We start from the raw sequence: 23,456 nt of genomic DNA, 5'->3' as shown, positions 1-23,456 counted from the left end.
TTTGCGCGTCATCTATTTACGACGCACATTTATGACACGCATTTACGATGTGCAGTTATGACACGCAATACATATCAAGGAAGCCCCTGTCAAGAAAGGTCATGTCATAAATGAAGATGACACACATTTTTGCGTATCGTAATTTTAAATGTTTAAAAAAATATTATTTATAGATTTACTAATTTTCAAATTAAATTTGCATTTAATGTCTCATAACAAAAAAATAAAATACCATATATAAAAAATACAATCCATTGCATGAAATTTAATGTCATACAAATAATCAATCCATGGAAAGATAAAACAAATCAATAGAAGTTGTTTTCTCCTTATACATGATTATCACATACTAAATAACAAACTTTATTTCATATTCATACATATGATTACATTATTCATTAAAAAAACATATACCTACATCTTCGCCTAAAATGTTATTACATGATGCAAGTTGGCCACTTCATTGATGGATCACCAAGAGGAAGACCAACTGATGTTAAGTTTCACAGATATGATAATATTGGATTAATAAAATATTCAAGAAAACAGAAGGGCAGATTTGTAAATTGTAGTTCAACTTTCTCTGTGGATTCAGCTTTGTTCTCGGCTCCTAAAGTTTTAGTGGCGGTGCCTCTTGTTTGGCGCCATATACAAGCTTCATCTAGCGGCTCCACATGCTTTGTATCTTGAGGGATTTCCACTTTCATTCGTATGTCTGTCCTGGCTGTTTGTTGCAGACGAACTATACGAACTTCAAGATACATTGTTTTAGATAAGTAGTCAAATCCCAATGGTTTCCTGATCAACATAAAACTTGATTTGGTTTAAGGTATATCAATTGAGCTTGATTTCAAGAGAGTGAGTGAAAACTAACATTTAATACAACAAAACCATCGTTTTAACTTTGTGATGATCTTGATCTCTTAAGAAGTCTTTGAAAATAGATTGTTTAGTCAGTTAGAAAGGATAACACAGTAGCTAATTGGTCTCACAAGAACAATGGGACATGGAATTTGACTTGAGATGCAAAGAGTCCACATTTGGTGTCAATTGTCCATAGTCATGCATCAACAAGTTCTGCAAAAATTACACAACCCAATTGATGTGCTGCAGAAACTAACCATGTCCATGTGAGAGTTTTCCTGGCAACTCAACACCAATATTCCTGGCAACCTGTATTTTAGAATAAAAACATCAGGTGTCACACTAAGATCTGTAACTACAAAATGATTGTTTTCTGTTCCATTTGTCTGTTGATGTCCCACCTATAAGCAGTCAGTATAATTTAAAACTATACGTTTAAAATATCATTTGTAATTTAATAAATCATTTGTAGAAGTAGAATAAGATACCTCTGATCCAACTTCACATGTATGAAGAAGCAATCCAGATGTAAAATCCCATAAGCGAACCTACACCACAAGAAAGAATGTCCGATTTATTAGAGTGATAAAAAAACTCATAATGACAAATTTTGTAAAAAAGTTAAGGTTGTAATGTTTCTCACTATTGAATCGCCACTTCCAGAGACTAAGTACCCATGTGGAAATTCCTGATTGTAAACAAAGGCTAGGCAGGAGACAAATCTGCTATTGAGCAGTCAACTATGGCATTTCCAGTAACTCACTCACTCTGTATGGCCAAGGCAGTAACTTTGTATCTCATGAGCTCCATCTAGAAAATAAAAACATGCTTAAGAAAATAGTAATTGTTGACTGTATAATAATAATAATAATAACAATTATTATTATTATTATTATTATTATTATTATTATTATTATTATTATTATTATTATTATAATTTGGGTGTGAGAAGTTTATTATTATAGTTAATGTCCTATAACTACCATTTGAAAATAGTAAAGGGGATGAATGGGTAATGATATAATATAGTTAATGACTTATAACTACCATTTGAAAATAGTAAGTACACCAAGAGTTATATAAGAACAAAAACCGAAAAAACTTCAAGAGGGAAAGGTATAAAAGAATGAGCTAAATGCAAGAAATATTAATAAAACATGAATATTCTTCAGGCATCAGCACTTTAACATGTTGCTTAGGTTTTTGTCCAACAGTCTTTTTACAGCAACCATAGAGCTCCTCTTGAGCTTTCTCAAGGTTTTGTACAAGCCTTTAGTGTAGACATCAAGAAGTGTAATCACAACCTAATAATCAAACATGAATATTCTTTTTTTTTTTAAATTTATTACTTACTGGAATTATGGAACTTACATTATTTGTTTCCTTCCACAAACAATCTCCAAGATGAAAAGCACCAATTCATCATCTTTGGTCCTGTTAGCACAAAATTCTCTTCCCAATCATCAATCATAGCATTAACACCAAATTGAGCCTACACAAAACAACAAAGTCAGCAACTTGGATCCTTTTTTTGACTTTTTTCTTTTTGAATTTCATAAATAATTAATATAATCATTAAATTTTTCAAAAGAAAGGTCAATTTCAATTTTCACATTGCGCCCTGCACCCTGCACTACACTCAATATTACTCATATTTTACAAATCAAGTAATTATAAAATGACAAAAAAAAAACAGAGTTGACTCGCCTGAACTATTAATGATACCCTAGTAAAAGAAACAAGTTTTTTGCCCACCAGGCTTACCGCTACAGACTCGCAAAGTTTCTCAACAATCTCTTCATCCTATTCCAAAAGGGTACATTTGTCATTTCTAACTAACTACTTCATACTTTATCCAAGAAACTTTATATTGAGAATGAAAATTTTTCAGCATACCACATTCTTGGTCATAAGCCTGTCTTATAGACCCTTCAAAGCCACTTCAAGATCTGCCTTCTCCAAATTTTCCTTCCCAGTAATGTTGAATCAACAACTGTATTGTTAAAATGGCCTAATGGATAACAACATCTATATGGATAAACTGTTGAATACATAAACTGAGATTCCTTTTGTAGACTGAATACCATTTTACCCTTACAGTAATGGGAATAAAAAAAAAGGTAGAATGCTATAACAATTAACAAAACTAATCAATGAATGTTTGTTGGTATTTCTTGTAACGGCCCTAATTTTCTTACACACTCTTCATATTATCAACAATAGTAAAAAAAAAACTTATTACCTGTTTGGGATTGGAGTTGTAAAAGCTAGAACAGAAGGAAGATGATGTAGAACAATAGTAAAATGAATGTTTGTCATCTTGTCACTTTCATTCTTCATACCATGGCTTAACTTCAATAATCATGTTTCAAGAGGTCTCTGAAGCAGCAACACAAGCTCTCGTGATTCGTAAATCTCTCCCAAAATTCTGATTTGGCATCAAAGATGATTGAAATTGGTATAATTAAAGTAACCATGGATATTCTATACAAACAAGGTTGTGATATCACTGGATTACTAGTCACGCTTCTTGTTAATCTTACATAGCTTGATTCTGGTGTTGAATCATTGCTTCACGTTTCTTTAATTTGTTTAGTTTATTGATTGCTTTTTATAGATGAATGATTTTATTAGTAGTTTATGTGGATCATGTGTGTAGTTGGGAGATGATAAGGTGCAGGGGTTGTATGTCATGAAACTTGTGAGATCATTTTGTACATCATCCAATGAGAAAAAAGGTCCAATCATTTTAGAAATTACACATGTGATTATATCTAAATTCTCATACTGATTTTATAATTTTACTTCTTTTTATTGAATTTAAGCAGATGATCCATTTGGACATGTTGGATCAATACTAGTAAACATTTCAAAAAACAAAGAAGGAAGATCACTTCTTTTAGACTCCAAACGTGGGTTGTTGAAAAAAATTATCAGACAATTTGATTCCACAAGCATATTGAGAAAGAAAGGGGTAAGTTCAAACTTCAAAACTGTACTAAAACCCTTAAAGAATATTAATAACCAGTTTTACCCCTTGAAGATTGAGTATATTTCACATCTTACCCTTCATAGGTATCAGGCACTATTCAGACCTGCTGTTTTGAAGCTGACAATCAAATACAAAATTTGCTTCTGATATCAGAGTTTCTTTGGCCAGCTTTACTTCTACCAGTTGCTGGAAACAAGGTCTATATTTTCATTTTTATTTTCTTTTTAAAGAATTCATAAGAATGTTTCTCATTTTTGTGATTTAATTATATTTACTTATTTTTTATATCAGGTGTATAATGAACAAGATACTTCAAAGATGCCACTTGAATTAGGAAGTGCACTTTCAATTGAGAGGGAACCTGCAACCGATACTGAAATACGCATCCAAGCATTGGAGGCTGTTTACTTGATTATATTATAGGTGGGAGGGTATTTTGGTCATTTTGTAATGTTGTGGGTGGTTTGTTATTTTGAGGTTAACATGGGTATTGTTTGGTGATGAGTGAACAGGGGGCAGGTAGAAGGGCATATTGGTCAGTAAATGGATCACGTAATATGGAGTCTAGTTTGGTCTTTTATTATTTTGTTAGTGGTGGGACAAAGTTAGTGGGGATATCACCTAGGTTGCCATGTTGTTATTCCCTTTTGTTCCTTACACGTGTCTCTACAACAAGCTATCCAACCTGATTCAACACATATCCCAAAGAAAGAATTTTTTGCATGATACAAAGTTAAAAAGTCATCAACATTAATTAGATATAAATTTAAAATAATTCCAAGATCATAATAAACATACAATTTAATTTCCAGTTAGACCTAATTAAATCATTTTAGTTATCTTTATTGTGTTTCACAGTTAGACCTAATTAAATCATTTCCAGTTAGACCTAGTTAAATCATTTTAGTTATCTTTATTGTGTTACCTGTAGAACTCACAATGGAGAATTAGGCTAGTGAAAAGGGTCAACAACATCAATAGAAGATACAGTTCCCATGAACCAACTTATACATGCTGAATCCTCTGTTTCAAATGGCTAATTTGGGGTTAAATTTGGATAAATTGGGAAAAAAAGTAGATGCGAATGAGTTCTCTTAAATATGTAATTAGGGTTAAATTTGGAATCACTTATGAGTTACGAGGGCTATGGCTCCCAGGTAGAAGTATAAGATAACGAAATCAACAAAAATCTTGTAAACTAAGTGTATGATGTGTTTTTTATACCTCAAGAATAGTAGCAACAAGAATACGCACAAGACATCAACTAAGTATATGATGTATTTTTATGAGGGTGCGTCTTTAACGACTTAGAGGGAAAAAACAGTCGAGAAAAGAGGATAGCCTCCGTTATTGACCTCCATATGGTTGCAGAGCTCCAAAAATACAAAAAGGTTGAAAGAGTGATAACTGCACAATGCTATCACTGATTCTTTCGAATTTCAGTATTTTACCTATAGAAGTGATCTCCGTGTAAACCCCACGTAATTCCTCTTTTGCGTCTCTCTTTCCATTCCGTTCCATTATGCGAGCGTACCCTTTGATCCTGTTGAAGAACTTGAGATGTTTTTGATGAAGGAAACCCATAGAATTGTTGATCAGGGTTTAAGTTGGATAACACGCTTTGATCTTCTGATTCTTGGTCGTGGGCCTAAACATCTTTGCCCCTCTACTACCAGTCCAACCCCACACAGATGGATCTTCAGTTGAATAATGCACTGGACTTAGTCCAATGTTTGGTAGATTATGGAAATAATGGGATAGAGTACCGACCGACGGAAATAACCCCTCCTCAACGTCGTTGAGGAATTAGATTATTGCAGAACATATCAAAACAACAAAAGCACTTACAGGAACATCAAATATGAGGCGGGGTTTTAGGGTTTCTTTTGATGCATGAAGATTTTAGGAACTTCATGTATGAAATTATCAAGCTTTTACACACAATGCTTTTAGGGTTTCTTTTAATTGAAGAAGATTTTACAACATACGAGAAGGACGAGAGTATCAAGGCGGGGTTTTTTACTTTTCGGATTTCATTCCCCCCTTAGCAATTAAAAATTGGAGAAACGCGTGTTCATAAAGAAAAATATAAAGCGACAACACACTTTTTTATGATAAGTGCCCTATGTGTTTTTAATTTTTTTTTGTTGGACACTATTTTTAGGGCACGCACAAATGCGTGTCCTCTATCCTTCAAATTTTGCAAAACTGACATTATTTTTAGGGCACGCACAAATGCGCGTCCTCTATCAACGAGTGTCATTGTTTACACGTCATTAAAGAGTTGTTTTCTAGTAGTGTTAACAGAGTTAGACAATGGACTTTACCTGAAGTAGAGTCAAACTTATTGACTTTAACATCCTTAGGTAAATTTGGCAGCTTCGCAAACAGTGCCCCTTTGGCAATTTTAACAAATGAACCCTTTGGTAATGGTACATGGGACTATCACAGACTTAACTTTTCTCTTTACCATTTGGTCAACCAAGTTGAATATGGCCGATCCCTTTCCATTGGGAAGAGAATGCTTTTTCTAGATTTCCAATGTCACCATTGTCAATGTCCACAATGTTTGGGAAGTTGATCTTCCAATCACATTTGCTTTACCAGTGTTCCAAATCATTGTTGATTTAGCAGCACCAAGCAAATATATAAGATCATTAAGGGTCTTGCCATAGTCTATTTCATAGGTGTCCCAAAGGAACTCACTATGTGACTTAGAAAGTGATTGATCATCAACTTCCTCTAGACTTTGACACCCAACTCTCCTGGATTGTCAATATGTGACTACATCTCCAAGATGTGATCACACATAGACCTTTGCTTGCCAATAGGGCTTGAGTGACCTTGAACTTGTGGGTTAGGGAGAATAATTGGAGGAGGTGGAGGAAGTGAATTTCTAAGAAATTTAGGAAGATCATAGATGTCTGAACTTAGACATCTTTTGGGAGATATTCAAGATAGTTGATCTAAAGTCCTTAATATGACACCCAATATGAAATATTAATATTAGGACACAACAAAATATTTTATAACTTAGAAGAGGGATGCCGTAATCCAAGTTATAAAATATTTGAAGGTAGACGAATGACGATTCACCAATTTCTACCAAGATAAAAAAAATGTATTATTAGGTTCTAATTGGATTTGAAACTCCTAGATCTTTTGAAATTCATTGAACTTTTCAATGGCATGTTTCAATCTCGAGCATGCCCTTTAGGTTTTATGACTGGGATGCCGAGGATCACAATAAAGGTGTGAATAACCATGAAAATATACTTGGTACCCTTAATATTTACCCCTCAATCGATGTGCTGGTTAACCACAGGCGCTCCACCGATACTATGATAAACATTAAGTTACCCTTTGCCTACTTTGCTAAATCCAGGTTAGTGTGCCGGTTAACCACACACGCTCCACTAACGACTTAAGCAAAGTGCAAAGTGTAATTTCATGGGTTAGCACCAAATTCACATTTTCCTAAGTAACTAAGATTGAGAATTTATAAGAGTTTAGTTACTTAATATTTATCATTAATACTTTTAATGAAGGGAGAATTATAGTCCTTGTCCTACCTGTTCGGCTAACTACCCTCCACCAGTCAAGGAAGCGGTGGGTGAGAGTGGACACCCCTTAAACTGCCATTTTATAGGCAGTAACCTTATACCCCCTTATAGACCGACTTCGTGAATGAAGCCTACTAACGGTAAGACTGACTTGCTCTTATACATACATACATATATATATATATATATACATATATATATATATATATATATATATATATATATATATATATATATATATGTATATATATATATATATATATATATATATATATATATATATATATAATTAACTTATAATATTATAAAGTATAAGGGTTGAATTTTAACTTTTAAAATTCTAAGGGCTTAACTTGGATTAAAGTATTCATAAGAGAAAACTTTTCAAATTACAAAACTTGAGGGCAAGTTTTGAAAATATTCAAAACTAATTAATTCCATAACTTATATGTTTAAAGTAGTTTTAATTAAAAACTCTTCAAGTTCCATAACTTGAGAACAAGTTATGGAAGACTTTAAACTATTAAAGAATGTAACTCTTCTTCTTTTGTAACTTATGGAACTAATTAAGGTTACACATTTTTATTATTTAATGAAGTGACTCTTGAACCTCCATAACTTGAGGACAAGTTATGGAATCATAAAACCATTTAATGAGGACGAGACTCTTCATTTTGTAATCTTTGCCAAATTTTATGAGTTTTAAGAAACTTTAATGTGACTTTTCATGTAACTTGAGGACAAGTTACACAAACACATTTTAGGATCAATTCTTAGATTAAAATGGATCAAAGACACATAATCAATCAACCTTTTCTATTAATCTAAGCAACTCATATGAACAAGATAATTGGAATCAAACTTTTTCATGTAATTAGCATAACACTTAAACTAATACAAAACATGAATCTATTAACAATTATCTTTGAAATTGGATTAGTATGAACATTACAACATAAAAAACAAGTTTATAAGTTCAAAATCAGCTTAGGGTAATGTTCCTAGTCCATTTCTAGCCAAAAAAACTCGAAAATATGTTGTCTGAGGCTCCTACTCGTCGAGTGTATCAACCTAATCGATGTGTAGGATGATTTTCTTCATGGACTCGGCGAGTTCATCAGTGGACTCAGCGAGTCCAGTGCCCAAAAAGCCAGAATATCGATTTTTTCAGCACTTTTCAGCAATTTGCATCAAATATAATTGAAAACAAACCTGGCTCTGATACCATTGTTGGGTTTTGAGCATTCTAACACTCCTAAGTGTACATGCAATCTTAAATACCTTGAATCTATGTTTTCTCTATTATACATGCAAATATGAACTTTCCAAGGTATTCATCCTAACTAGCATAACAACATTGATTCATATGAGTATATCAAGTTAGAAATACATACCTCATTGATGTAGAATGTCTTCATGAAGCTTGAGTGCCTAGTGCCCCAAGCGTGACACCTCAAATGGTTCACACAACACCAAATACACTTGGAATAGATTACAGAGAAATCCACAGTTTATAAAAATCGGCTAGCCCTTACACATATTCTCTAGTGCCGATTTTGTCAACAATAAGATCTTTATACAGTGTCACAATTAGGGTAAACCCTAATGGTCATGGCTTTCCATTTCCTTGGATCCATGGGTTCAAATACACCATGGAGCATCCATGGAGCATCATATGAGTTTTAGCCCAACTTGATAATCCATGGAGTCTTAGCTCACTATACAAGTATGGATGATTTACACAATCAGCCCATATATTTATTTAGTCTTCTTTTGATCACTTAATTAATTCTAGATTAATTCTTGATCAATATTAATTAAATAATCTTATTAATATATTAGAACTTATAATATATTAACAAACCTTAAGTGTTATTTCTATCATTTTAGTCTATCCAAATGCATGATGTCATGCAACCCAAATGGACCATGCCGGGTCGGGTCAAGTCTTACCAATTATAGTTATTGACTTAGACATTAATCCAACAACAGATACACTACACTCATATATAACTTTTGAAAATATACCTCAAGCTACACCCTTAGTGTCCCAAAGTTACTTATCGCTCAGAAATTTAAATTACTCAACTCTAGAGTGAGGTCGTGAGATGATAAAAAAACATAAACATTTTATAATGGAGACATATCATGATTATCTTCATGCCAAGACAGTAATTCCTTTTTGAAATTCAAACCCCTCATAAATGCATAATGTACCTAATATATGTCAATAATTACTGCTTATAATTTTAGCTTTTTATAACCAAAGTATTAAGTATTAATATTTAATATAATGAAAGGATAATTATGAATCACGTTTTTTATACAAAGTTACGTGAAATTCTCAAGCCACTTAGTGCAGTCTCTTTTCCAAATATGTTTTAATTCTCTCTTGAATGAGAAAGAAATGACAATATGATGACAGTAAAATAAGGATTTTAAAATCTTGAAACACAAGCTTATATAGTATAAAACATGAAAAGATGTAGCTTAATTAAATGATCAAACTTAAATACTTAACCCCATTTGTATAGAAATTAACATGAACTGGGAAAAATCTGGGAGTTAATGTAATTTCTTTTAAAACCGTTCATCATTGCTCCATCATTTCTATTTTGTTGGTTCTGTGCTATTTTTGGTTTGAAATTTATGTGGATTGAAGTCATTGAACAGGTGAAATATAGAAGAAGCATTCAAAATCAAATCCATTCAAAAAAGCAACTTACGACTCAAAACGTATGAAATAGATAAAAGATATTAGCAAACCAACCTACAGATTTATAGTTTTGACATGATCCTCACTTTACTAGAATGATAAACTTCATTCAATATTTATAATGAGAGAAAGCGATACAATCCAAAATGAAAACAAATAATGAAAGATAGAATCAAAAAAACTATTAACCATAGAGGAATAAAATGGATTTTTATATTTTGATGATAAAAAATGAGATAGGAAGTGTACGTACAGTTCGTTGAAGGCCATTGAGATAAATAGCTTCAGAGTAGGTATTTTCTCTAGGACAAAGATGTGGATTTCGTTTGTATAAATCAAATTACAAAAAATAAGTACATTTCAGTGAAAGAAAATTCTTTGGGGCAATTTGTCGAACACGTTATGAACATTATCAAAGTCTTTTTCAATAGAAAAAAATATGTAGCCATTGATGCTTCAACATTAATCATAAACAACACTACACAGCAATTGTTTTTTTGAATATATATATATATATATATATATATATATATATATATATATATATATATATATATATATATATATATATATATATATATATATATATATATACCATTCATTAATGAGCAAACCAGTTAACTTAGAATGAGCATAACATTTGGTAATTTAACTTGATATAGTGTTGAAATCGCATACCTGACAAAACCAATATGTCTCTACATTAGCTCTCCTACAATCTTAGGAGGATACACCATGTCAAATGTGAGATGTATCATTGCCATGATGCCAAACAGAAAGAAAGGAAACGACATATTGACCCATTTTAATTCTGAAATAGTTGAACCCATTAATTGACCCATGTTCACTAAAGAAATAAGAAACAAAACAATGCAGTTAAAATGAGTTGAAGGCACTGACCATTATGAATTGAAAGATTTTGGTACTTGGTTAACTATTAGTGTCAAATTTGAAGTCAAACCGTATCATGTTTGACCAATTAATGAATTGGGGAAAATTGCGTATTTGTGGATGAAAGACGAAATGTTCTTTTTACTGTAATTATTTAAACAATAATAATTACGTTTAGCGACAACATATTATTGTTTATATAGTTATTGACTTTTTGTAATAAATCTTTGGCGATATTTTATTAAATAGTTAGCAAAAGAAACATTTAGGCTATATGGAGTGGGGTGAGGTCTTTAAGCATAGAAGATGGCACCATTTATGCACTCCACAAGCTTTTTAGGCCATTGGGTATGGTTTTGATTTTTACGCGTAAAGGGTGAGGTGGCGCACATGTTCACGAGTGAACAGCGCCACCCTCACTCGTAAACGTGGTGTGGAGTGATGCCTGTTACGCTTCTTTATGAGCCTTCTGGTTGGTTAACGCATTTTTTGACCATTTGGTGATTGACCGGTTACCATTAATTAAAAAAAACTTTTTTTTTTAATTTAAATTTCACCTATACAAACACATAACACACGTCAAATATCAAAATGAATAATTTTTTGGATGTCATTTCTTTTTCTTCATCTAATGAAGATTCTGATGATGACGAATTGATTATGCACATGTAACACCCATAAAATTCAAGCTAAATTAAAACTTTATAATACATTTTAAAACCATCAAGTTAATATAGTTTGTTTTCAAAATAGTTTAGACATCAGAGTATCCCCATAATCAATTCATAAAACCATAAAATATGAAGAGTTGTACGATCACGCTTTTGCCTTCCTACGATCATCTGCTGTGCCTGAAACAATAAACTGGAACTGTAAGACCGAGAGCTTAGTGAGTTACCCCCAAAATACCAACCTCAAATAACCATAATCATATCATATCAACAAATACAGAACAACATGCATAATGAATCGCCAACCTGACTGGACTGCCTCACAGGCCTTCAGTCTATCTGGACTGCTCTCCGAGTCTTCGGCATGACTGGACCGCCTCGTAGGGCCTACAACCTATCCGGACCGCTTGCTGGGTATGTTGGCCTGCAGCACAAAGCAAGACCGCCTCAACCCAACCCAACCACATATGTCGACATACATACAACACATAATTGAACAATAACACAAATCATACCGACGGCTAAGCATAACATCGTCCTATCTACCATGATATCGATCTAATAGATCATGATAGCATAACACCACCCTAACTACCAGGGTATAGATCTAACCGATCATAACAGCATAATAACACCCTAACTACCAGGGTACAGATCTAACAGATCATAAATGCATAGCAACACAGATCTAACAGATCATAACAGCATAGCAACACCCTAACTACCAGGGTATAGATCTAACAGATCATAACAGCATAGTAACACCCTAACTACTAGGGTACAAATCTAACAGATCATAACAACATAGCATACTAAATCCAGAATAAAATCAAAAGGGAATGACCTAATGTCGTAGACCCTATCAATATAGTGAGGAGAACTCACCTAACACTGCTGAAGTCCCGCGAATAAAACTCCCACTGCTGGTTGACAGATTCTCTAACTGTCAACATCAAACAATACCCAATTAATGATTGGGTTCCAATCCCAAGATCCGACACACACACACACCAAAATTCCAACAGTCAAGTAATGGGCCAAAGCCCAACATATGGCCCAATTTTCAAATTGGGCCCAAACCTCTACATGGTCTTTCCTTAAGGCCCATCCAACTATTCCAGTGCAATTCCTATGGCCCAATATCACATACTCATGAAGGCCCAAACTATGGCGCAATTTTCCAAATTGGGCCTAACCCCTCATATGGGCCTTACCCTAAAGCCCATCAATATATTCTAGTCCATCTGATCATTCTTGGATGGTCCATTAATAATCCAATTGCCAAAGCCCAAAAGGAAGGCCCAACTCAAGGCCCAAGAGAGATTAGGGCTTTCACATGAAATGATGATTAGGGATAAGTGTTTCTTACTTAACACATTAAGGACTTAATTCACTAAAGACTTAATCCATTAACTCCAACATTGCCTTAGGTTAATTTGCCAATAATTATTATCTAATATTTGAAGTTATTAAATAATCTCGTGTGTGTCCCGATTAATCCTCAAAATTTAAGTTTTAAGCCATTAGGATTTTCCAAACCCAAATTAGGGTTTCCTACCCAATACTAACCCATTAGTCAACCGGTTGGGCTTTTAGGTCACCTTGGGCCGCATTGGGTCCATTAAGATTTTATTAGGTCAATTAGGGCTTTATTGGGCCCCATTAAGCCCACTAGAGTTTCATTAAACCCATTTGTCACATGCTTGGGCTTTTAGGTCCATTAAACTTCATTGGGCCTATTAGGGTTTACAAGGCCCAAAATAGTCACTATCCAATAAGGCACACCGCCACCGACACGGCGGCCGGTGGCGGCAACCACCACCCTAAGGTGGTGGTTTTCAATTTCTTTTATTATTCCATTTTCAAATTACAATTTACAACACCATCCATTTAACACACACACACTCACACACCAATAAACACACACACCAACATAGCCACCTAATGGAGGCAGGCGGCTGTTCATGGTGGCAGCCACCACCTCACAGTGGGGGCGACGAATTTTCCGGCCAAATAAACACCCAACACTGCTTCACTGTAATGAACACATGCATATACACATGAATAGCGCCATACAGAAACATACACACCCACTATGGCTGTCTTTGAGGCGGCAGCCACCATTGCCGGCTATCATGGTGGTTCTTCACGGCTCCCATTCGACAGAAACCACACACACACGAAATCTCACTGCAAACCACAACTACAGTCACTAACACGAGATGCAATACCATGAGCACACCCATCCTTGCGACACACGGCTGAAACACACGCGCGAAAACCACCCCTGGGGTGGCGGATGTTGACCGGAGTTAGGAATAAGAGTCCTATGAGCGGCGGCGGGCGGAGCTGGAACGTTGCACCGGAGAAACGACGACGACGATGCGATTCGCGAACGACAGCAGCAGCGACGGCGACTTCAGCCACTCATAGCACACACATCAGTGCTCACAGCTCCAAAACAATCTTCGACGGTTCTCTCTCTCGGCCAATTACGTCGTCCGGCAGCTAGGTTCGCCGGTGGCCTTGGCCGATCGGAGCAGCAATTTGCGGAAGGGAGGTGGCGGCTGCGTGATGGGGAAGAAGATGGCGGCTGCACATCAGGTTTACGGTTAGGGTTTGTGGCCAATGCATGGTGACGGGTTTAATACCCGATCATAACCAATTTTCCTTCAATGCACACCTTTGGCCCCTCATTCCCTATATCTTTTCATAATAAGACTAGAATTTACAAATCAGCCCCCATCATCCAAGATCTTTTCAGTTTAAGTCTGATATTTACTCTTTAACCCCCTGTTTCCACAATTCTTTTATATTAAGCCCAAATAATACCAAATACCCCCTGAGTTGTAAAATCCTTTGCAAAATAACCCCCAAATTATACTTTAACCCCCGGAGATTCAAATATCATCATTTGGTTTCCCGAAATCAACACCCCACTAATTATTATTGATTTTGGCTATAAAATAATAATAAAATTACATCTCGGGGTTCCGGGTTTATTATTTATTTATTCTATTTTAATCGGGATGTTACAACTCTCCCCTACTTAAATTTGATTTCGTCCTCGAAATCTTTTCTTATCATTCCTTACATGCCAAACAACTTAAACTATAATCTCGAGCATAATCCTAGCTTTTCCAAGGCAACTGTATCCAACCCTCGCAGGGTTCTAAAACCTGAAATAAACAAATCATTTGCAATGTGATCACATTTACTCGATCCGAAACCTGAAGTCTCTAGATGGCCTGGCTTCCTGACAGGCCTCTCATACCGAATCATTAATCTTGAGCCCAATCTGCTTGTCCCTCATCTAACTATTCAACTTTTGATAGCAAGGGTTCTGACATCTAGATACCTCTCATACACCTGAAGACCCAATTTGTCAATACTGCCCAAAACATGGAGACTATATGAACACTGATCTGCCTGAAGCAGTATGCCGCCACATGGCTGCTTTCCAAAATTTATCGAGACCTCCCCATTTACAACTCATTCATTAATCATCTAACATACCGGGTCTCGGCTCGGTCGCGGAGCTAAAGGACTCCCATATGGTTGCCTCACACGACTTCTATATGAAATCCTTCCCTGGAACTAGTTGCCACTAGTTATCATGCCCCTGCGACTCTAACAACCTCCTGATCCAGCCGATCGAATCCACGCATCGAATCTTGTCGTTACCAAATCCACGACTAAAAGCAGCTGCTACATGACCAATGGTAGCCTTACATTACACACAACCTTAAGCAATTCAATACTTCCTTGGTCTCATAACTGTAGTGGCGTTCCTACAGTCTTATCACTAGCTTAACCAGGTCTAATCTGGTTCCTAGAACCTGAACGACAGAACATTATAATCCCAATCCTTCTTAAAACCGACGGATACCCATTCAGATCTACTCCCAGTCCCCAACTGGAGTATTACCTGATCCAAACAGATTAATCCTATGAGACACTTCGAATTGATCAGATCACCAAGATCCTCTATACTCTATCCGATTTCTAGAAATTACTTCCGATCAAACCAAAAATACACCAAAGTCTTCAGCCTACTCTAGTAACATGTTCACTACTTGGGAACAGACCTACTGATTGATATAGCATAGCAACATACACAATACTACACATAAATCTAAAAACACATACAGAGTCTTCAGCATGACTGAACCACCTCAGCAGGCCTTCAGTCATCCGGGCCACTCTAAACTGTTGAGCATCTCCTTGGACCACCCCCCTGGTGATCTTCCCCATGCATACTGTTCTCACTCACTTAGGGATCCGAACTCCTAATCCATTTCGTGGACTCTAACCCCGGCCTACCCTTAGGCCTTATGTCGATCGTCCACCCTCTCGGAAATTCTTGGCCTGTTCCCTGACCCGCATGTCTACCACATACGCTAATAACCCGCACACCCATGCTGAAAGTACTGCCGAGCCCTGGCAGCTAACAAAACCCTCAATCTATCCATCCAAAACCCTCAAAGTCGAGCACACCCTCGACTGAATACTCAAACCAAACTCAATTCATGAATAGAACTCCAACCTGGTTTCCCGACTTCTGCTATCATGCACCAAGAAGACGTGATACACATGCTCGGGAGTTTTACCGAACTCCAAATTCATACAACCCACAAACCAAACAGCCACATAGATTGTCTTCCTTCATGATAATGATGCGGAACTTATCCTATTTCCAAAACAAATCATGCCTCTATATCACGGGACAATTCTCCCCCACTTAGATTCGACTAAGTCTTCACAATACATGAAAAATGGAGAATTTCCAATCTTTCTCACTACCAACGATCAATCCAAATACAACCAAGTCTTACCAATTAGTGCTCCATTACCAGCCAATCCCCAGTGATCACACACTTCTAATAACTAGTTGAACACTTTCTGAATCCCAGGGACACCAACAGTCCCCAATGCTCGAATGATCCCACTCCCAATTCTTAAAGTCCAAAGATAGATACTCTAACTAATGTCTCAACAACGAGCTACTTCCCTTGGTGCTTTCCTCCGCCAATCAATAACGCTTACTAAAACCACTGAATCCTGACAATGCTGAATAAACATCATGTGGGACTCTGTCCGCAGACCTCCCATATACTACCCTTCTTCCCAAGGTGCTCCAACAAATCTCCCGCTCTCGGCTCTAGAATCATATCATTCAGGGTCTCGCACCCCGACTCACTCACCAGCTCGATTATGCACAGTTGAACTGTAATAACTAAAACAACCTCTGTCCTAAACTGGCCACAAAATACTCCCTAGACATAGTCTCCAATCCCTAGAAGTGCAATAGATCGCACAATCAATTCGTATCGTCAGATGCAAGAGATCCAAGATGAATCGGATCTTAGATCCTATGGTTCGGAATGGTAATGGCATACACCTCACAAGATACTCATGCCACATCGACCCACCTACGGTCACCAGCGCTGAAATATTGTCGCTAACCCCTGCGACTAACTGACCCGAGCTGGAACACAACCTGATCCTGGGGTCCCAAGTCTGCTCACTCCTTCGAGCTCGAAAACTGAAAGGGCACAATCATTGCCCTATAAAACGACATTCCAAACCACCAATTAACCATTCTACTTTCAGCTGCGAAATCCCAGTTGAACATAAACATCACTCCTTTCCAGAGTCCTCGCGACTCACATTCCGGCCTCAAGCAAAACCCCTGAAGCCTCAAATCTAGAAACTCATGTGCTAGACTCTCCCGCTCTACCCACATAATGTAACGAGTATAGAATATCTCCCTGGTCTTAAGTAACTGCAGCCCTCTGCTCATCAGAATATGTCTCGGTAATGAGTCCCGGTACTAGAAAGCTCAACCAGCTCCTCCCCTTGTCTTCGTTACAGCTGTGGAAGCTTCCGCGGCAACCGTCTCGGCAGTGGCTGCATAGCGCTCGTCGAAATACTCAACCATGATAGTCTTGATAGACCCAAACATCTCCGATATCTGTCCCTAGACAAACTCGATCACCTCCTCCTGGATGATCTCACTAACACGATCCTCTGCTAATACGGGATCCTAACCTGGATCCGGTCTCGAGACGTTTTGTAACCACCATTCTGGTAAGACTCAAGAAAGGTCTCTGATAACTCATATAATGATAAAGAGCCAACTCCCCACCAAACCCTAGGGGTTGTGACTTCCTTGCTACGGGTATAGGTCCTATGCTTTCAGTAGTACGGGCCCATACTACCTTCTACACCTACCCATATTTATCTCAAGTATCATCACAACGCCCTAACAATATACATAAACATAGCGAGCGCTCAATCCTCACTCCTAAAGGAATGCTAAATATCTCATAACTGGCCTCCCGGCCTTACACAACCCACCCATCCATGAAACTTCCACCAACCCTGCAGCACTAGTGTATGTTAGCCATACATAACGCTGGACCCCATAGACTTTTGAATATTCGATCCTACCCAAAGCCCTAATCAATAATAATAGAACATAAGGCCAAATCAAACATTCTCAGGCTATGAGATCTTAATTATATACAGTCGTGATGCATACACAAGTAACTACAGTAATGATGTCAATCTCATATAAGGAAACCCAAGGCTAGCAGGCATCATGTAATCAGGTAATTCTATCATGCAATTCCTGAAGATCCCTAGCCTAGTACTATCATGCTGTTCTAACATATCACATAATCAAATAACTGTATGGTATTTTGGGGTCAACATACTGGCTCTAGCTGATCGTACACCCTGCATCCTCCTTTACTTATTTTGAAAACCATTTAAAATTTCATTTTAAAATCCTTTCCTTGATTTCATACTGGATTAACACAAGTGTTCCTCCAATTCACTCAAACCAAGGCTCTGATACCAACTTGTAACACCCATAAAATTCAAGCCAAATTAAAACTTTTTAATACATTTTAATACCATCAAGTTATTATAGTTTGTTTTCAAAATAGTTTAGACATCAGAGTATCCCCAGAATCAATTCATAAAACCATAAAATATGAAGAGTTGTACGATCACGCTTTTGCCTTCCTACGATCATCTGATGTACCTGAAACAATAAACTGGAACTGTAAGCCCGAGAGCTTAGTGAGTTACCCCCAAAATACCAACCTCAAATAACCATAATCATATCATATCAACAAATACAGAACAACATGCACAATGAATCGTCAACCTGACTGGACCACCTCACAGGCCTTCAGTCTATCTAGACTACTCTCCAAGCCTTTGGCATGACTGGACCGCCTCGTAGGGCCTACAACCTATCCGGACCGCTCGTTGGGTATGTTGGCCTGCATCACAAAGCAGGACCGCCTCAACCCAACCCAACCACATATGTCGACATACATACAGCACATAATTGAACAATAACACAAATCATACCGACTGCTAAGCATAACATCGTCCTATCTACCATGATATCGATCTAATAGATCATGATAGCATAACAACACCCTAACTACCAGGGTATAGATCTAACCGATCATCACAGCATAATAACACCCTAACTACCAGGGTACATATCTAATAGATCATAAATGCATACCAACACGCTAACTACCAGGGTACCGATCTAACAGATCATAACAACATAGCAACACCCTAACTACCAGGGTATAGATCTAACAAATCATAAAAGCATAGTAACACCCTAACTACCAGGGTACAAATCTAACAGATCATAACAACATAGCATACTAAATTCAGGATAAAATCAAAAGGGAACGACCTAATGTCGTAGACCCTATCAGTATAGTGACGAGAACTCACCTAACACTGCTGAAGTCCCGCGAATAAAACTCCCACTGCTGGTTGACAGATTCTCTAACTGTCAACATCAAACAATACCCAATTAATAATTGGGTTCCGAACCCAAGATCCGACACACACACACACACCAAAAGTCTAACAGTCAAGTAATGGGCCAAAGCCCAACATATGGCCTAATTTTCCAAATTGGGCCCAAACCTCTATATGGTCTTTCCTTAAGGCTCATCCAACTATTCCAGTCCAATTCCCATGGCCCAATATCACATACTCATGAAGGCCCAAACTATGGCCCAATTTTCCAAATTGGGCCTTACCCCTTATATGGGCCTTACCCTAAAGCCCATCAATATATTCTAGTCCATCTGATCATTCTTGGATGGTCCATTAATAATCCAATTGCCAAAGCCCAAAAGGAAGGCCCAACTCAAGGCCCGAGAGATATTAGGGCTTTCACATGAAATGATTATTAGGGTTAAGTGTTTCTTACTTAACCCATTAAGGACTTAATTCACTAAGGACTTAATCCATTAAGTCCAACATTACCTTAGGTTAATTTGCCAATAATTATTATTTAATATTTGAAGTTATTAAATAATCTCGTGTGTGTCCCGATTAATCCTCAAAATTTAAGTTTTAAGCCATTAGGATTTTCCAAACCCAAATTAGGTTTTCCTACCCAATACTAACCCATTAGTCAACCGGTTGGGCTTTTAGGTCACCTTGGGCCTCATTGGGCCCATTAAGATTTTATTAGGTCAATTAGGGCTTTATTGGGCCCCATTAAGCCCACTAGAGTTTCATTAAACCCATTTGTCAGATGCTTGGGCTTTTAGGTCCATTAAACTTCATTGGGCCTATTAGGGTTTACAAGGCCCAAACTAGTCACTATCCAATAAGGCACACCGCCACCGACACGGCGGCCGGTGGCTGCCGCCACCACCCTAAGGTGGTGGTTTTCAATTTATTTTATTATTCCGTTTTCAAATTACAATTTACAACACCATCCATTTAACACACACACTCACACACCAACATAGCCACCTAATCGCGGTAGGCGGCTGTTCATGGTGGCAGCCACCACCTCACAGTGGTGGCGGCGACTTTCCCGGCCAAATAAACACCCAACACTGCTTCACTATAATGAACACACACATACACACGAGAATAACATCATACAGCAACATATACACCCACCATGGTTGTATTTGAGGCGGCAGCCACCATGGTCGGCTGCCATGGTGGTTCTTCACGGCTCCCATTCGACAGAAACCACACACACACATGAAATCTCACTGCAAACCACAACTACAGTCACTAACACGAGATGCAATACCGAGAGCACACCCATCGTTGCGACACACGGCTGAAACACACGCGCGACAACCACCCCTGGGGTGGCAGATGTTGACCGGAGTTAGGAATAAGAGTCCTATGAGCGGCGGCGGGCGGAGCTGGAACGTTGCACCGGAGAAACGACGACGACGATGCGATTCGCGAACGACAGCAGCGGCGACGGCGACTTCAGCCACTCATAGCACACACATCAGTGCTCACAGCTCCAAAACAATCTTCGATGGTTCTCTCTCTCGGCCAATTACGTCGTCCGGCAGCAAGGTCCGCTAGTGGCCTTAGCCGATCGGAGCAACAATTTGTAGAAGGGAGGTGGCGGTTGTGTGATGGGGAAGAAGATGGCGGCTGCACATAAGGTTTAGGGTTAGGGTTTGTGGTCGACGCATGGTGATGGGTTTAATACCCGATCATAACCAATTTTTCTTCAATGCACACCTTTGGCCCCTCCTTCCCTATATCTTTCCATAATAAGGCTAGAATTTACAAATCAGCCCCCATCATCCAAGATCTTTTCAATTTAAGTCCGATATTTACTCTTTAACCCCCTGCTTCCACAATTCTTTTATATTAAGCCCAAATAATACCAAATACCCCCTGAGTTGTAAAATCCTTTGCAAAATAAACCCCAAAATTATACTTTAACCCCCGGAGATTCAAATATCATCATTTGGCTTCCCGAAATCAACACCCCACTAATTATTATTGATTTTGGCTATAAAATAATAATAAAATTACATCTCGGGGTTCCGGGTTTATTATTTATTTATTCTATTTTAATCGGGATGTTACAACACACGTTATCTGCGACGCACGACATTGTAAGTCAGAGAGGCGAAAGTTCAAATATCGAGAAGAAACGTAGAAAGTCGATCAACCATGATCGTGTCGCGGCGAACGGGCTTTTGGTACGTGATTACTTTACCACACATAGTTTATCTAACCTATCAAAATTTGAAAATCGTTTTCATATTAGCAGAAATTTATTCCTACGTATAGCTAAAGATTTGGAAAACAATTATGAGTTTTTTCAATTGAGATGGGATGCTAGAGGTAAACGTGGTTTTACTATATTTCAAAAATGCACATCAAGTCTTAGAAAATTGGCGTACGGCATAGCTGCAGACGATTCAGATGAATATTTGAAAATGTGTACGTGGACCGGTCGAGAATGCACATATCTTTTTTGTGAGTATGTTATAGAGCTTTACGATGATATATACTTGCGAAATCCGACTATAAGTGTTGTCCAACAGTTGTATGCCGCACATCAGGCAAAACATGGATTTTCAGGAATGTTAAGTAGCATTGATTGTACACATTGGATGTGGGAAAGTTGTCTCAATGCATGGCAAAAGCAATTCACGCGAGGTGATCATGGTGTGCCTACTTTTATACTAGAAGCAGTTGTTTCACAGGGCCTCTGGTTTTGGCAAGCATTTTTTGGTATGGCATGGTCAAACAATGATGTGAATCTGCTTGGAGCATCTCCATTATTTAATGACATTCTATAGGGTAATTAAAGCATCAAACATGTCATACGTTATAAATATATAATTATGGATATTACCTTGCCAATGTGATATATTGTAACGCTTGCATTTCTGGCTAAACATTATTATGATGATGTAATAGTTAGGGTCAACAAATTGTAACCTATTTTAATGTAATGAAGAAAAATTATTTGAGTATTATGTGATTTATGTGTAACATATGTGCTTATAACGATATAATAAAATAATAATAAAAATATGCGTCAAAAATAGAATGAAAAATTGACCTAATATCTTTGAAGAAAGTTGAAGTAGTCGTAACAAAGATTCTAGAGAAATAAAGAACGCTGAAATCCGACTTATAACGAAGAAGTTATGACCCATCGAAGTTTCGCGATTAAACTGGAACGACGCTGCGTATCGTAAAAATTGAAATTTTTATATACTATTTTTAGCCTTAGAGATCTAAAATAACATCGTAGTATACGTTAAATCGAGAGCGTGCATATATAGAACATCCGAATATGATTTCATTAGAGGAAATTATTATTTTTCTAAGATTTAGTGTAAAAGTATACAACCCGGATATCGAATTTTAGATCAATCGGATAATAGCCGACACAACCTAAATGAGAATTGGAGATCTCGTTAATAAGAGCTTAACGATATAAACACAGTCGAAAACGGAATTCAGATGACAAAGTTATGGATTTTTAACGAACTTAAACTGTCTATGCCTGTTAAAATATAACTTTAAAAATAAATTCAAAATTAGCCGACGAAGTCTAAAGGAAAGTTGTACATCATGTCGCTACCTACGTGTGGATATAAAGAACATCAAAAACAGAGCTCATATGTGAAAATTACGGATTTTAGAAGGTAATTAGTTTTTAATTAAATCAGCGAGTGACACGTAGCAATATCTGGGCCACAACTTCTTCCCCGCGGCTTGAAAAGAGTTTGGAACACCTGGACAAAATATGCCTAGCGTAGCTCGGAGTACGCCCAGTGTACCCTACACGTACGCCCCATGTACAAAGTTGTTGGACCCTATAAATAGAGCTCGTTTTTCACTTTTTTCTCCACACCTTTTCAACAATTTCTCTACCAAACACCCCAAAGCCTCTATTCCTTTCCCTAGAACCT

The 23,456-nt window shown here is 37.2% G+C and overlaps 1 long non-coding RNA gene and 1 pseudogene across 1 annotated transcript; one reads left to right on the top strand and one right to left on the bottom strand.

The window, feature by feature from the left end:
• Window positions 1-297: 297 nt before the first annotated feature.
• LOC128127125 (uncharacterized) lies at window positions 298-1,668 on the bottom strand. The gene is made up of 4 exons (XR_008225186.1): window positions 1,508-1,668; window positions 1,353-1,412; window positions 875-1,173; window positions 298-798 (listed from the first exon to the last, which is right to left on the bottom strand). It is a non-coding gene; the product is annotated as an uncharacterized LOC128127125 (long non-coding RNA).
• Window positions 1,669-3,227: 1,559 nt separating this feature from the next.
• On the top strand, window positions 3,228-4,281 carry LOC111894624 (uncharacterized; annotated as a pseudogene).
• The last annotated feature ends 19,175 nt before the right edge of the window (window positions 4,282-23,456 follow it).

The sequence above is a fragment of the Lactuca sativa genome, chromosome 7 (genome assembly GCF_002870075.4).
Source record: "Lactuca sativa cultivar Salinas chromosome 7, Lsat_Salinas_v11, whole genome shotgun sequence".
Taxonomy (NCBI): domain Eukaryota; kingdom Viridiplantae; phylum Streptophyta; class Magnoliopsida; order Asterales; family Asteraceae; genus Lactuca; species Lactuca sativa.
The sequence above is the reverse complement of the archived record's forward strand: the minus strand, read 5'-3'. Positions and strand labels throughout refer to the sequence as shown.